Raw genomic sequence first — 10,933 nt, forward strand, 5'->3', positions numbered from 1 at the left:
GCAATTACAAATTTTAATGTTTTCATCGCTTTACTGTTCTTCAATCCATGTAATGTTTCAATAAAGTGTCTAAATTATATTTTCAATTGTTGTATGTGTGGCATGTTTTAGTCCATTTGCATTTGTGAATGTATAATTTTCCATGTAAAATATTTTTTAAAAATAAATAATTAAACCAGTCAACAAAAAATTATTTTGTATAAAGGCATTCGTAAAATAAATGACAAATACTTTCAACTTCATAATTACAAAATACACACAAGTGATGACAGGCTCACAGATCAAACAGGGGATTACTTCCGGCCGCCATCGTAGTTAGTCCCGAGCAGTTAGTACAACTTTATACGGCCTGTGTGATACTTTTCACTCTTGAGAATTATCTGGAAATGCTCTAAAACAGCGGCAATAGTTGTCTCAGTTTGGTTTGTAGTTTTACTCGAGGAAGAACACGGAATTAGCTGTGAAACTTAAATGTTAAAAGCGGAAACGATGACTGCAGGAGACGCACGGCTACGTTCAAGTTCCGCCTTCAAAGACGTTGAAGGTAAGCTAGCTATAACGTTAATGAAGATAAGCTAGCTTGAACTGTGTTCGGTTGTTTGTAGGTTGGTTTGCTGTTTAAATGTTAATTTGTGCTTTCAAAAGAGAAACATTTAACCTTCTCTCACAGTATATTGTTTGAAGAGCTTGAGCTTGACCTTTATTGTTAAAACATAACACAGGGACTTAATGTTATACCATAGTAATGTTAGTTCATTAGCTAGCATAGATTTAGTAGCTGCTGATAGTTTTACTGTTTGCTGTGATAACATATCATGAAGCCAACCCTCCAATATGTATTATAAAAGGAAAATCCAGTGTAAATATGGATTACTGTTGCTTTTTGTGTTTTATTTGTGTAACATGTAAGATCATATTTTAAGTATAAGAACAGATCTTAAATCCATTCTGCATTCAAGTTTGAACTGTTTAAACCCCAGGCAGCAGAATGAAAATAGTCTTTGACCATCCTTACCAACACTGTAAACATTGTAAACCATAAGATATCCATCACTGTTGTGTGGATAGTTGAGGCTGTTAGGTTTGGCAGGGCTTGTGAGGCGTTGAAGGACATACTGCCTGTATTAAACAAGTGTTATGTTGTTTCTCGCTGAAGAGTTTTTCTAACATTTTCAGCTGTTTGCTGTGGCAGATTATTGGCCCTCTCTTTTACAACTACACACGATATAGCCTAGTAGTACAGACATCCATTTATTTAACGCTTTTTTCATAAAGATCAAGGTGTCAATCTCAATTTTTATGATAAATGACATGGAAATGGCACATCCCCTTTGGTGTGTGTCTGAAAGGAAAAGATCACTATTGGGATTAGCAGACACTTGTATGATCCACTGGAACAACATGTATTTAATGTTGTTCCAAAGAGTTGTTCGGCAAATCCAGAAGGATTACATTGTGGATGGATAAACAGAAATCCCGTTGTGATCTCTGGCTGATTGTGAGGCTTTTCTGTCAAATCTCTGTACAAGTCACAGAAGGCTCAGGAGTCTTGAGAATACTCTGCACTTGTAAGGCTCAATTGTGAGACCTCGTTGTGTGAGAACGGTAGTCTGAGCTGTCTTGTCTGTATCTCCTTTTTCTTTCTCACAGACTAATTTATGGTTCTTCTCCCTGACCATGATGTGGTCAGTGTTCCAGACGCTTGGGGATCTTTTCAAAGACTGGGCTGTATGTGTGTTACACATTGGCAGGCCTTGTGGTGGGTGAGGCTTAGACCTGGGTCAGATGACTCATCCAAACTCGGTGCTTGTCTCTGGTTCCAGGACTCTTTGTGCTCATATTAGTCTTATTATTGTTTCAGTTGCAAAGGATCTAATCTTGGTCTAGTGGTGCACCCATGTCTTGGAAATGTTTGCGTTTGCTTGTGTGGATGTGTTTTATTTCTGTCTGGAGTGGATTGAAACAAAATATTGTGTCAGGCACTGTTAACCTGATTGTATGTATACCTATTGTCAAACTGCTTTGTCTCTATCCATCCAACTCAACCTCCCTCAGGGTAATGTGGAACACCTCCACTGCTGCAGTTATACTTGGATTTTGTTTCACTGTCAGAGATGATGGTTTCACTATCCTGTGCTCCAAAAGCGCTAACGATCCCTCTGGATCTCTGCTCTTTTATGTTTTCATTTACATATAAAGTTGCAGTGGATTTATTGAGTCTGCACATGGCTTTTTACTCAAGTGGTGATTTATTACACAATCTCATGCAGCTTTATTCTAATTGGCTGCCAGCAAGCTTTTTTATGCTTTCACCAATTTATCAAAGCCTTCTGCCAGAGGCTGCTGGTGGATGACTGGGTAAGATTTATCTGTGGAAACTTAATCCTTCACCTCACCTTTATAGATTCACCCTCATTTACTCAGTGTAGCAAATATATAGAAGTTTTTGCCCTCATACCAAACATAAAAAAACATTTTCATAACTGATTTCCTTTGTGATAGTTATTGTGTCAATCCAGATGCCTCATAGTCCATGTGTTTGCTCCTCTGTTTGATTCTCCGTGACCAAACATGATCAGAGATCAACCAACATCAGTTCTCTCACCAGATGCTAATTGGATTCATATTCCCGTAAAAGCGTTGTCATGTCACTGTCTCCCTTTGTTGAAGACGGGCGATAAATATTTGTGGGATGTCAGACGGAGAGATATCAAGGATGAAATGATAATAAATTGCCAGGTCAAACTTGCCAGAATACATAAAATGGTATATATTATGACCTTGTGTGTAATAAGAATTGGTTCTCTTAGATAAACATTTGCTAATCATTTTGCCACATCTGCCGATTTTGTGGCTTTATTATGTCTACCCTCAGCAAAACCATACTATCGCAAGTACAACTGTACCCCCCCATTGTCTGTGCAGAAACACTAATTTGAAAGTGAGCATATTCTATTCTTACTGTAATGAATCATAAAGCAATTTAAGGGATAATTTGCCGACTTTCAACCAGCTTTGTGTCATAACATGTCACATAATGAAATATCATAAACTTGTCTCCACCTAACCAGTGGCCAGATCTCTGCTTAACTCACAGCTCCGATCAGATTGGATTTCAATGGCTCTAGGGCTGTAGCATTCTGTTACAGCATTTCCTATTTCTTGCCTTAAATGTTTTTAGAAACATATTTTAGCTGGTGCATTGTTTCTGGTGCAACGCTGGTGATGATGATGTATCACCCACCAGCTTTTTGATCTGATGCGGTGCAGTGCATTCTGGTAGTTAAAGGTTTTGTACCTCTTGAGCAAAAGCAAATGTCACAGCCCTTTATCTCTGTTGTCTCTGGTCATGTAGTACCAATTTCAGAAGTATTTGCATCTATGCACTGCACAGACAGCCCAGGTTTATGAAAAGACCATCTTTTCAGCAGTGAAATATTTCTTTAAGCAGTTAAAATTACAGGTGCCAGATAACCCATTGCTTTATCCTCCTAATACAATAACTGGGAAAGCGGCAGAAATTATATTGAATCATTTGATCTGGCAACAAAGGCTCTTTTGGTGGTGTTGGTGTTACTTCATCAGGGCTCCAAGGGACAGCGTGCAGTAAAAGGGTGGAGTAGGACTGAGTGATGATGCTCTTACTGGCCATTCGGGAGGGGCGGAGCTGCGAGATCGTCTCTTTTCAATAAACTCAAATGGATCTGTGACCACGGGAGACTAGAAAATGTCTGTGCTAATGCCAGAAGAAGTTTGATTGCTTTAAGCTGCCTCACACCTGCTGCTTCTTTTCTCTCTGTTCCTCTCCTCTCTCCTCTAGTATCATGTCTCTTAGTTGGCAAGTAGTGTATGAGTGGCCTTTTGTTGCCTTTCTTTTTGCGCATACTTGTCATCAGCATTAGCCTCAGTCAGTTGACGATGGTTAAGGGCCACTGGCTTAAAGGTCATAGCAGGGGGAATGGCAAAGGACAGATTAATTGTCGCAGTGTGAGTAACATTGGAAGTGTTTGGTTCTCTTCCTCTCCAATCACCAAGATGACGCTGTTTCCCCTCATCAAAGACTCCTGCTGCCAAGAGTCTGATCTCAGTTTCCCAGCAATGCAATGCGAAATGGAATTATACAGGGGTCACGATACATTAGTTTCAGCTCGGTAGAACGGAAGCATGATGGACGGGCCGGAACATTAACAAGTCACATTTGTTGTTGTGACGGAGTTTGTCGTGATTTGAGAAGATGTTGAGAGTATCAACATGACAAAGAAGATGAATTCCCTGCACTTTTTTTTATGGCAGAGCTAGGATGATATTCTGTGTGTGAGTCATAAGTGTTTTTGCTCTGGCTGCACAAAATGCTTTCCATTTTCTGGGTTTCAGTTTTATGATTTTGAACAAAGAATGATTGAATGTCTATACCAGCTGTCCTAGATAGTTTTTTTCACTATAACCACCCTAAGGACAGCTTAAACCTCTTTTTTATTTAGGGCCATTTCAATCAAAAGGTTGTAAATGTAATGTTTATCCAAACTGAGTACCTCTGAAACCTCAGCAGGCCGTTTGAACCACGGGAATAGAGTTGACTCAAATGAAAATGTTGTGTCAGAAGGTTACACAGCAGGTAGGCTACCTCAACTGCCGGCCTTGGAACATTTTTGCAGCCACACGGTGTTTTGTCTGCTATTAAGTAGGGACCACAAAGATCTAGGGAAGTGGGTAAAAAAGTGGTTAAATCTTCTGAAATTCTGTAACCTGTAAGTGTGAGTCTATACAATACGTACTGTAGGGTATGCATGCAGTCGGACTTTATAGTACCCTAGTATTCTCACTGGTGTCAGCACAAGAGCGAACATGAAAATAAAATGGATTAATTGGGTAACAGGGAAACACCAGTTTGTGGTATCCAAAGCAACTTTGTGCTGAATGGGTAGAAACATCATCACCATTATATAGAATGTATTTAACGTGGGGTATGAGCTTTTATAGAGAGCATGTCCACTAGTCTAACAGGCCATCTCATTTGAAGTCCTGTAATGTAAAACTTACTGAGAGGTCTGGCCACTTTATCATTTACAGCCTTGAAAATCTCTCTCTTAACCACCGCTCTATAATGATCCACTCAGTTGTGACCTCTTAAGTTTACATTAACGGCATTTATCAAGTGATTCAGTCCTGGACCTGAACACAAGCCATAACCTGTTTTCATGACAAGCAAATTATTTCAAGACTACTAGCTGATGACTTCTGTGTACTGACTGTTCTGTTCTGTCTCCTCGTAATGGTTCCCATTACACGATCAGCTCTCTGAATCACCCTTTGTGTCTTGCATCATCTCAGCGGGGCCAAATCTGCCTGTAAAATCCCCCTTTAAATTGCTTTTTGATATTTATTGGCTCATCTGAAAGAGGGGCTGGTGAATGAATGAAGAGGAATCATTGATAACTGAGCAATTTTAGTGTTCCTCTATGATGTCAGTGACTGTTTAGCTCATGGTTGGACTAAGTACCCTGAAGAGTCTTTTAAGTCTAGGCCAAACAATGAGGGGTTTTGGGCTGATACTAGTTTCTGTGATAGGCTTCCATTAAGGCTGAGAGGTGCTTGGGACTTGCCAATAGTTTTGAGGGGAAAAAATAAAGAAAAGCAACTAGAGAAAAGAAGAGGTTAGAATGGTTGTTGAAAAATGTATCTCGCCAGCAGCTGTGGTCTTTTTTTCCTCAGATTAAACAGGGAGATCAAGGAGTGAAGACGTGTGAGGAGGTTGAACTGTGCCAGCCCTCCACAAGAGGGCACAGATGATGTTGCTGAAGGAGCCTAACTAAGTATCCTCCCTGGAGTGTTTCTGATGACATGCCTAGTTGGTAAGACCCTTCATGTTGAGCCCTGGCCTGGCTCTGGCCATTAATCTCCTGTTGTTATAAATCACATTTCTAGTTTCTGCTGAAAGACTGAAAATCCAGTGGTTACAGAAGTAGTTCAATTTCCACTTAAACACACAACTTTGGCAGGTTACAGGAGTGAATATATACAGGTTATCTTTACAGGCTCTGTTTGTGATTGTGAAATTATAGGGTGCACCATCCTTTCAGGGGGCTGCAATGTAAAGGCTACAAAGTGATTTCAGAAAATACCATGGGCAGAAGTGAGGCTTGAGGCAGTTTTCGACAGCTTAGAATAAAAGTTTCCCATTTCCTCTGAATACTATTAAGCTATTTTCATACAGCTCATTATCATAAATCAAAAGTTTGCCTCAAGGGGCTTATGATTATTATGCTTATTGTTAAGCAGAGCCACTAAAGCTTTTTTTGTGACTGCTAAACACCTCCCCATCACTTGCTAGAGTCATTTAAACAGTCTAATGTTTTTTAATAATGGAAAGCATAATACTTGTTGCTAATAAGTCACTGTAATAAGAGCACCAGTTGATCAACAGATAATGATCTGCCACATTTTATCAAGCTGACATGCCAAGATTGGTTCAGGCTACTCTAATTATTTCCTGAACGTTGTCTTTCATGTTTGCTAACTAAATGGCTTTGGTTTTCTGAGTGTTGACATTTAAAATGATTACATGATTAATTGATTAAGGAAATAATTGCCAGATTAATCAATAATCAATAATCAGCTCTAATGCTGGTTTCACATGGAATCTGGGAGACAGTAGACAGCAAACTGGATGCCATTTTAGTGAACAAGAGCAAGAATGTAAAATCAGGTGAGCCTGGCAGAGTATACCGGAAACGGAAACGGCAGACGGCAAGTTCAAATATTTTAAGTTTTTGCCGTCCTCTGCGACTCAGCAGTTCTAGAAAAATTACATTAAATGATAAATACGAAATAATTTATTCAATGTATTTTGTTCAATTCTTTATACAATACAGCATCACCGTCACAACATATTGTCATGCGTGTTTTCTTTTATTGTCTTGCCATTCTGTCGGACTGTTCAAAAACTGCTTTGCATTTACCATCTGCCTGATTCCATGTGAACACAGCATTATTCCTACGAAGTATCAAACATAGTCAAACTGAGGTACTTTATCTCACTTAAGACTTCCTGTAAGTATTTACTTTGAGATCTTTTACCATTTACTGACTTTCATCTCAGCATAATTTGGTTAATTTTAACCAAGTTTCTTTGATGGTTGTTCACCTATTCAGTCAAGTAAAAGTATGTTAGCAGTCAGTTGCTCTTGAGACAATCAGTTACTCTGATTCTTGTATCTCCTTAGTTGGTCAACTGGAATTGAAACTCCAAGGTGTAAAAAAACATTGCTGCTAGAAGAGTTTTACTTAGCCATGTTTTCCATTTATGAATAAAGGTTTAAGTATCTAGAATTTTTTTCCCCTTCCTTGTCAGATTTACTGCCGCTCTGCTTTGCTGAGCAGGTTGTGAAGCGAGACTATGAAGTGATCATCACAGCATCACCTGCCCTTCAGTGCTGGATGTCAGACGCTGACACGGAAGAGCAGTCGGGGTTTGATTTACAGGAACATGTGGTCTGGGCTGCTGTTTGTCCTTGCAGTTGGTGTGCTATTACAGAGCCTTCGACTCTGTAGATGGCCCCATATGGTGCAAAAGACATCTGAAGTTGTCTTACTGTGTCTGGAGTTTTGCTTGGAATGAGAGGCGGATAGAGTGGTTTGTTCTAGGGATGGGAATTTAACGGACTAACCCCTAGTTGACATCAAAGACAATAATCGTTAAAACTAAAATTGATGCTTTGAATTTATTTGTCCTTTAAATAACATCAGAGCATATTATCATCCCTAGTGTTTTTCACTGCAGCATGGTGTTAAAATTGATTGTTTGAACTTTTGTCATCACTTTGCCTTTCCTCAGTTTATCTAAACATGCTATTCTCTTGGGAGGTGGAAACCTTTCTTTACATTTAAAAAATGTAGTATAATTAGACATTTGAATCCTGCATGCGCCATACTGTTAGACTCCTTTTCCCCATAAACCTAATTGATACCTATGGCTAGTGAAGTGTAAACAGACAGGCAGCTGGTGAGACAGCCATGTGTCTTGGATAGAACAGCCACCCAGCCCATAATGTAGTGCAGTTTGGATTGTTCACTCCCTCTTCTGTGGCTGTCAGGGCCGAACAGAGGCGAGGAGACGACCACACAAAGGAAATATTTGTCCAATCTGTCCAAGCAAACTCCCCAATTGAGGACTGAACTTTCCCATCGCATTGCTCTGTGCCTGTGTGACATGTAATTGGAAGAGGGACGATGCTTTGAACTGAGAAGGAGGCAGCCTTTGCATTTAAAAACAGTCGGGAGGTGTAATGGCCACTGACAAATTATGCACCTGTTCCATTAAAGTTTGACCTGGTCAAAATCCAACATATGAAGATATATTTAGGTATTACGATGATGAAGTCGAGCTTAGACTAAACAATAGATTGGCAGCACTTTCAAAGCTCCTTTTGCTTCTTAACAAAACATTTAAAGTTACAAGAGGAATATTGGAGATAAAAAGAAATTGGTTTTAGACCACACTTACTTGCATTAATGTTTATCTGGAGATCTTAAATACGTTATTTTAATACACCACATTAAAGAATTTTTAGCCTTTTTTCTAAATAAGCCAAGTCTTTATGTCTCGACAATGATTACCATATGCAAACATCAAAAATATCCTCATTGCTCCATAGTTGAAGCCTTGCCATTTAAACACAATGTTTTCAAAGTGCCACGGTCCATAGATCTCTCCGCTGTTCAGAAAATGGGGTTTCCTCCTGTCAGTATCTCCAGGCTTCCCAGACGGCTTTGCTACCAGCGTCACAAAGAGCCAGGAAGTCTCGTTCTGTGTACGAATACTAAAACGTTTATCTCTCTCAATTCATGAGAGGGTGTTGGGTCTGCTGTCAGGAGCCCTGATGCAGTATGTGTGTGTGTAGATTCAAATGGTTTGCCAGTGTGAAGTGAAAAGGGTTGCCAGGGTGGTGAAAGCAAGCTGTTTGCTCATGTCCAGACCCGCAGAATGGATGAGGACACAGATGGGATTTCTCTCTGGTGGACTTTTCTTCTGACCTAGCCTCACCATGTTTGGAGAGACATGGAAACCTCAGCTAGAATGGACAGGCATCTTATTGAATGAGGGAAGACTTAAGGCTTTCACCCAGCATTATCTGAATAGGATGTGGGAGACAGGCAGCAGAAGTAGTGTGTGGAGATGGGGGGTTTGTTGAGATGAGGTCAATATAATGTGAATGGCCCATGCTGTCACCAGTTCTTATCTGCCTTTGACTTCGGGAATGAAAACATGTTTTTAGATACAAGTGAACCTACTGACCATGCCCCTGTGTGTCTAGAGCATCTGGTAGATTGATATGAAATGGTGGTCTGTACCACAGTTGTCTGATACAACTCAAGCAAGTCCAGGCCTTGCCCTCTGAGGCTCCTTATAGCTGCAGTACCATAAAACTTCAAAGCCTGGACCAAAGAAATCATCTGGGTTTGTTTCTCTCCATGCTGAGCACTTCTGCTTTTCTCTTGAGAACCATGAGGGGATTCACAGCAGCACATTTTCAAAGGGAAACAATGTGCATCTCTAAGAATTGCATCCAAGAAACAGTCCATGGCGTAATGCAGAGGTCAACTACAGTGTATCTGAGGTTAACAACAGTACGCTGTAATAGGGTGCCACGCCAATGTTCTGATGGTCCAAAATTCCAAAGCCCTGTTAGTCTGAAAAATGTCCCATTGGACTGAAATGCGTCTGACAGCCCATTATCCCAAAAACAACCTAATTTATCCGAAATCCTGTTTCTCTGTTCTCTGTTTCCCAAAAGGCGTTTGAGCCACCATTTCCAGTTGTTTTCACCAACCCTTAGCGGCGTTATCAGCAGCATTTTAACCACTGAACCAGGGGGTTTTTCCCAGAATTGTCCCTGATTTCCACCAACTTTTGTGCCACCCAACATGGGTGTTTAAAGCCAAAACATGACCTTTTCCTAACCATGACCAAATGGTTTCTGTGCCGAGACCTAACCATACATTTACCAAAGCATTGTTGACAAATGTGATGTATCAGGTGTTTATAGAAATGTATGATTCTAGCATTTTTTTTACTGCAGGGAATGTTTATTTTGAACAAACATGACTTTGGAGCAATGGGTATCTTTTGGAGGGGGGTAACTGGATATTGGAGATATGGGCTGGGCTTTTGGTCCAATGGGACATTTATGGCCTAGTGCTTCGGAATTTTGGGTCGTTGGAACAACAAGCAGTCCCCATTATAGGAGAAAGAGTGCTGACACAGTTTTTCAGTGACAAGTATACTGATCTTTTCCACCACATGATGACATATCTATATTGCTTTTAAAAGAAAAAAGGTATGGGCAAATATAGGCGTGGGTTGTGTTGGCCTCACATCACCTAGAAATATCATCAACACATCCATTATCTTAAATTTCTTTCCTTGTCTCAATAGGAAATTCTGCTCGGAATAGGTAAAAGTTTCATATCCACCAAAGCATGCTTAATGTGTCACTTTGTCATATGTTAGGTGTTCGTCATTTGCTTTTTGTCTGGCCTCATGCCTGGGACTAATTTGCTGTTGAAGACCCTGCCAGGAGCTAAATGATCCAGACAGAAAGTTCCCTTTTTCATGATAAGGTGGCAAGTTCAACAGAGAAAATGTGGATTTGTTGCGAGTCACTTTTTAAGATCAGATTTCAAAGATATATTAGCACAGAGGTAGTGGTGTTGTGTAGGTTACACTAAGCCACTTGGCACAGCATCAGGTACTCATGGGATATCTTCTTCTGATACAAAAGTTAATCCTCAGCTAACCAAAAGCACCAACTTTAGTTTAAATCACTAGCTCTTTTGGTATTTACAAGGATGATTCTGGTGTTTAAATACAGTAACTCCCAGTGCTCATTGGGAGTGAGTTACTGCACCAGGTGAAGGAGTTTGTGTATCTCAT

The sequence above is a fragment of the Epinephelus lanceolatus genome, chromosome 20, assembly GCF_041903045.1.
Source record: "Epinephelus lanceolatus isolate andai-2023 chromosome 20, ASM4190304v1, whole genome shotgun sequence".
Taxonomy (NCBI): Eukaryota; Metazoa; Chordata; class Actinopteri; order Perciformes; family Serranidae; genus Epinephelus; species Epinephelus lanceolatus.